The following is a 6506-nucleotide window of genomic DNA, read 5'->3' as shown; positions in this document are numbered from 1 at the left end:
ACAAAACTACACACACAACCACACACACATAACCACACAACCACAAACAACACAACCACACACACACTCAACCATACACACCACACACAGCCATACACACAGAGCCACACACACACAGCCACACACACACAACAACATCCAAACCACACCCAGACCACACCCACACAGCTATACACACACAACCACATACACAGCCACACACGCACACAACCACACGTAAACCACACACATACCACACAATCACACACACCACACAGACAACCACACTCATACAACCATATAGACACACTTGCACGCACATTCTCACCACTAGAGGGTGCTAGAGATCCTCCCCGCCCAGAAACTCATTTGCTGAAACTGATGAATGTGCGAGCGTACACACGCACACACGCACACGCACACACGCACACACGCACACACATGCACACGCACACACGCACACACACGCACACACGCACACACGCACACAGTCAAAAAAAAAGGATAGAAAGAAAAAGAAAAGAAAACGTCTGGAAAAATATAGCAGTTGATGGTAATTCCAGCCGACGATGGCTGTGCATCCTGAGGCTGATAACAGCAAAGCGTGAGCGAGGGCTGGGCCAGATTAGCAGACACGGCCGATGCTTTCCTCCCAGGTCAGTGGCTTCCCTGGGGGCTCAGCAGTAAAGAATCCGCCTGCCACCCCAGGAGACGAAAGAGGTGCGGGTTCAATCCCTGGGTCGGGAAGATCCCCTGGAGAAAGAAGTGCAACCCACTCCAGTGTTCTTGCCTGGGAACCCCGTGGACATAGAAGCCTGACGGGCTACACTCCACGGGGTCGCGAAAGAATCGGGCACGACTGAGCGACTAAAGAACAACCACCCAGGTCAGTAGACCGCACCGAGATGTCTCCCGACGTGCACACCGGCTTCCTCGGCCCCTGCTCCGGGCTTGGGGCATCTGGGCACCTCCTTCCCACGCCCTCCTCAGTTCTCTCTGCACCACTAAGAGCTGTGTGGGGGTGGGCATCAGAAATCGCCTTTCAGACGGCAATACCCCTGGGTTGAGCTGGCCACCCCGCTTCCCGCTCACGACCTGGAAGTGGTTCCTGCAGGTGTGGCCGCGTGGGACTCCCCTGTCCGGGTGAGATGGGCCCGCCCCAGCCCCTCGCCCTCGCTCCGGGAGAACCAGGGGCAGATCGAGCTGCTCTTACTCACCATGCTGGCGGCCTGTCTTTCCCCCTCCCTCTCCTCTGGAGCTTGGGGCCACCGGGGACGTCTGGGGAGTTGTTTGCTTTAAGCGTCAGGGTCTCGGGGCCGGGGGGAGGTGCACTTCCTTGGGGTGAGTTCTGGGCCCAGCCTCCCTGGCTCAGCCTCTGTCCGAAGGTCTGCCTTCCTTCCTGCTTTGGGGCCCAGCTATGCCCAAGGTCAGACACACCCTCAAGGTCAGACGCAGCCTCAGGGCCATCGTAAGGAGGCTGCGGGGCCTCCGCTGCGAGTCTGGCCTACCCCTGCCGGGGCTTGGGGCGCAGGGCCCTGCTCTGTCCTCAGCCCCTCACAGCACAGCAGCCCTGTCTCTCTCTCCTGCACCCTGGGGGCAGGGCTGGCTCCCTGGTCCCTCTCGCCAGCACTCGCTGCATGATCCAGGTCTGGGGACAGAAGGACGACAGAGACCCAGGAAAGGGTCCCGGGGTGTGGAGAGCGTCCGAGCCCCCCGCCGCCCCGACTGCAGACCCAGCAGGGAGGTAGCCGGAGTCCAGGTGGCGGTAGGCGTGAGGCCTGGGGGCCTGCGCCGCCACGGACAAAAGTGCCGCCCCCACCTGGACAGAGGCTGACATCTCCGGGGACGCAGTCAGCCTTTCCGAACACTGAGCGCCAACTGCGTGCCCCATGTGTGACCAGGTGACCGAGAAAGCATCCTGGCTCTGCTGGAGTTTACATCCTGGGTCTGTTTCTTGTGGCTTCTGTAACAAGTGACTTTGAACCGCATGACTTAAAGCAACAGAAACGTCCTCTCTCCTGGTTCTGGAGATCAGAGGTCCGCAATCAAGGTGGCCGCAGGGCTGGTCTCCCTCCAGGACTCCGGGGGAGGGTCCTTCCCGCTTCTTCCGGCTCTGGTGGCCCCCCGGGTTTTCCTTGGCTTGTGGCCACGTCACCCCATCCCCTACCCCTGTCCTCACAGGGCCATGCTCTTTCTGAGTTTCTGTAGCCAACTCTCCTCATTGCTTCTCCTTTGAGGACTCCAGTCACTGGATTAGAGACACCCCTGGTCCACTATGACCTCATCGAGTCTTCGTTGTGTTCAGAGAAGTTCTTTGACATATAAAATTCATAAACATCCAAGTTGTGCCGCTTGGTGTTTTGATGTATGCATTCATAGTGAAAAGATTGCCACCATCAAGCTAACTAACCCACCCCCTCGCGTGGTTGCCAGTGTGTGTGTGCGCGTGTGTGTGGTGAGCGAAAGTGGAAGTGGCTCAGTCGTGTCTGACTCTGCGGCCATGCGGACGACACAGTCCATGGAATTCTCCAGGCCAGCATACTGGAGGGAGTAGCTTTCCTCTTCTCCAGGGGATCCTCCCAACCCAGGGATCGAACCCAGGTCTCCCACATCGCAGGCAGATTCTTTACCAGCTGAGCCACCAGGGAAGCCCAAGAATACTGGAGTGGGTAGCCTGTCCCTTCTCCAGTGGCTCTTCCCGACCCAGGAATCAAACCCGGGTCTCCTGCATTGCAGGTGGATTCTTTACCAACTGAGCTATCAGGGAAGCCCGTGTGTGGTGAGAAGTCTTTTTGTTTTAAAGGCTTCTGTGATGTGGACCATTTTTTAAGTCTGCACTGAATTTGTTACAGTTATCGCTTCTGTTTTATGCTTAGGTGACTCCAACGCGGGGTCGATGGAATCTGCACCCCCTGTACTGGAAGGGTGGCGTTCTAACCGCCGGAGCACGAGGAAGCCCCAGAGCTCTTTATTTAAGGTGTGTCCTCACAGCAAGCTCGCGCGTATGATGCGGTGCTGCTGCCCGGTCTCACTGTGCTTTCGGTTCCCAGGACTCCTGCGCCTCGCGTCCCTGGAGCTTTGTAGCTCATCTTAACCGGATCACATCTGCAGGGCCCATGTTTCCAATCAGGTCACCTGCGTGTGCCTGGGGGTCGGGTCTTCATTGTCTCTGGGCGGGACGAGGAGGGTTAGAGGGCTGAGGGGACCTGCCCCCAGCAGAGGAACAGTAGCCCTGCAGCCCTCAGATGGGAAGAGTTTGGAGGAGGTGCCCCCGAGGGACATGTCCGGCCTGGCTGGATGTGGAGAGCGGGCGGGAGAAGGTTCTGGAAGGGGCCAGACGGCGCTGGCTGCTAAGCCAGGGTTGGTCATTCTCATCTACCTCCTGCGTCTCCAAATGGGAAGGCCTGCAGCAGGGGAGTGAGGTGACCCAGTCGTGTTCCGGGAAGACCTCCCTGCTCCGGGGTTTCTGCCCTTGGGTCCGTGCACAGCATCTGGGGGGCGGGTGGGGCCTGTGAGTTTTGACTGGAAAAATTACACCTTCATGTTCCTGAACCCTGGACTGAAAGTGAGTCTCTCCTTCCGCTGTGAATGGACATGGCGGCCTCAGGGCTGGGGCACAGCCTTTGGGACTTGCTGATGGACAGAAGCCCAGCATCCCCGTGTCCCCTGTGGCTGTCACAGGAGACTTGAGATCCCCTGGGCTCATCCCGACTCTGGGATAATGACAGTGGTCACCCCATCGCTGGGTCTTCTTGTTGAATATTGTTATTTAACACCTTCGCAGCAAAGCACATAAGTTATCAGATTATGGGTTTGCTCTTTAAATATTTTGATAACTGTATTTCAACAAAGACAGCTTCCTTTGCAAACCTATGAGTTTTATTTTATGCATCTAAAAATGTTATTTTGATGTTGGAGAGGGTGTGGAGAAAAGGGAGCCCTCCTACACTGTTGGCGGCAATGTGAGCTGGTGAAGCTACTATGGAAAACAGTATTGGGGCTCCTTGAAAACTAAAAACAGAGTTACCATATGATCCAGCCAGATTACTCCTGGGCGTATATCCAGACAAAACTATAATTCAAAAATATTCGTGCAGTCCTATGTTCATAGAAGCACCGTTCACAATAGCCAAGGTGTGGGAACAACCCGAATGCCCGTTGACAGAGGAATGGATAAGAAGATGTGATTCACATACCACGGAATACTAGTCAGCCGTAAGGAAGGACCAAACACTGCCGCTTGCAGCAACGTGATAGTCTGACCTGCAGATCAGCACACGACGGGGAGCAGGTGAGGCAAAGACAAATATCATGGCATCGCGTATGTGCAGGATCTGGAAGATCACATAACGGAATTATTCACAAAACAGACACAGACTCACAGATGTAGAAAATAAACTTATGGTTATCAAGGATGAAAGGAGGAGAATAAACTAGGAGTTTACCAGATACTGCTACGTATAAACAGAGAAACAATAAGCATTTGCTGTAAGCCCAGGGAGCTATATTCAGTCTCTCACACTAACATTATCTGAGACAGTCGTGAAAGGTAGGAAGCACATCATAAATGTCTCTTAAAACATATCATTGGAGAAGGCAATGGCAACGCACTGCAGGATTCTTGCCCGGAGAATCCCATGGACAGAGGAGCCTGGCGGGCTACGGTCCACGGTGTCCCGAGAGTTGGACACGACTGAGCGACTAAACCGCCAAAACATATCACAAAAGGCACGAAACACAGAAAGATCTGGGATGTCGCGGAGTCGCTCGGCTGCTCAGGAGGCTGACAGCGCGGTAAGTCAGCCGCTTCACCGCGGACGCCGCGGCTCTGAGGACGAGCCTCTGGGTTTCTGGGCATCCAGGGGGTTCGTGGCACAAACAGAGATGAGTCGCTGCAGGTCGGGTCTACCCGCCTGGGACGATCCGATCGATGGGGCTGGCCCTGGGCTGGGCTGGAGAGAGACTGAGGACTGGAAGTTATGAAGCAGGGCTGAAGCTTAGGCTTCCGGCTTGAGTGACTGGTGGGGGGTGATGGCATGTATGGAGAGGGGAAAGGGAAGAGGATCTGGGGGGAAATGGCATGTTTTTGGTTTGAGTATCTAATGTGGGCAAATCCCACTGGAGGAGCCAAGGGGCCCCGGTCTCACTAGACCTGCGATTAACACCAGCTGGGCTGGGGTCGCCAGTCCGGCGGGGCCCCTGTGCGCGCTCGCTGGGGCCTCACGGTGACCCTGTGAGCTTGCCACCCAGGGTTTATAGCTTCATTTCACAGACGACCTTTCCCAGGGAGGTGGGTTACAGAAAGGCACCTTTTTAAAAAATGATTTTGCTTGTTTCTTGTTGACTTTTGGCTGTTCGGGGTCCTTGTTGCTGGCTGGCCTTCTCTCTAGTTGCTGGTTGGGGGGAGGCTCCTCTTCCTGTGGAGCACCGGCTCCGGCTGCAGGCTTCAGGGGCTGCTCTAGAGCAGGCTCGGGGTTGTGGTGCACATGGCTTAGCCGCTCTGAGGCATGGGGGATCTCCCCGGACCAGGGACCGAACCCGTGTCTCCTGCGTAGGCAGGTGCAGTGCCATCCACCCTACCCCCAGGACGCCCCAGAAGGTTATCTTAGCACTCAGGTGTCCCCATGGCGCCCCTGGGAGGCTGCCTGTCCAGCCCACAAGTGCACAAGGACCCCCTTCCTGTGCGGCCCACCCGAGCACACCTGCCCCCGAGATGCCTGGTGCCCGCCCGGCGCTGGACCTCGGCCGGGGGCACCAAGGGGAGGAGCGGCTCTCGTTCTGGAGGAGCTGACGGCCTTCCGGCCTCGGGCTCTGTATCTCCGCCCGTCTCTCTCTCTGCTTCCCACCTCCCCCCGGCGGCCCCCACCCCAGCCCACCCCCACTCTGAGGCACACATGGTTTCGAAGCTTCACACCTACACTCACGTCCAGAGGCACAAAGGCTGGGGGAGACATGCCGCGTCGGTCAAAACAAGCTCAGAACCGAGCACAACATGTGATAGGAAAGAAAGAAATTCCTGTATTACAGATTCATTTCCAGTCACCCCAACCAGCTCGGAAACTTTCAATACAATTTTTAGCCAAGCACCTGGGGTTTCGCAGCAGCCTGGGCTGAGAGCCGGTGTGAGCCCTCAGCCCCCTCACTCGCCAGAGGCTAATTTTAGAATCCAAACAAACCAGAAAGCCCAAACCCTCCTCTCCTCTTTCTCCTGCCTCCCCCCACCCCTACTCACCCCCTTCCTGGGCAGCAGCTGCGCAGTGGTTCCCCCTATGCCTGAGAGACCCAGACTTCCTGCCCGCACAGCAGGCAAGCCAGGACCGGGGAGGGCAAGGCCAGGACCCAGGGACCCAGGCCCCTGGGCGCTCCTGGGGGCGGGGGGCTTTGTTGGCACCAGGGCTAGTGCAGGGGGTGAGGGGCGTGGGGTCAGCATGGGTGGGTGACCGGTGAGGGGACAGGACGGATGGAGGTAAACCCACCTGCATCTTGGCGACCCCGGTAACCTGTGCAGGGGGGAGGGGAGCCCTTTC

At 57.0% G+C, this 6506-nt stretch overlaps 1 long non-coding RNA gene across 1 annotated transcript; it reads right to left on the bottom strand.

The window, feature by feature from the left end:
• Nucleotides 1-508: 508 nt before the first annotated feature.
• LOC114110643 (uncharacterized) lies at nt 509-1475 on the bottom strand. The gene is made up of 2 exons (XR_003586903.2): nt 1197-1475; nt 509-732 (listed from the first exon to the last, which is right to left on the bottom strand). It is a non-coding gene; the product is annotated as an uncharacterized LOC114110643 (long non-coding RNA).
• Between the last annotated feature and the right edge of the window lie 5031 nt (nt 1476-6506).

This window comes from Ovis aries, chromosome 24 (assembly GCF_016772045.2).
Source record: "Ovis aries strain OAR_USU_Benz2616 breed Rambouillet chromosome 24, ARS-UI_Ramb_v3.0, whole genome shotgun sequence".
In the NCBI taxonomy this organism is placed as follows: domain Eukaryota; kingdom Metazoa; phylum Chordata; class Mammalia; order Artiodactyla; family Bovidae; genus Ovis; species Ovis aries.
This window is presented reverse-complemented; position numbering and strand designations above follow the sequence as displayed.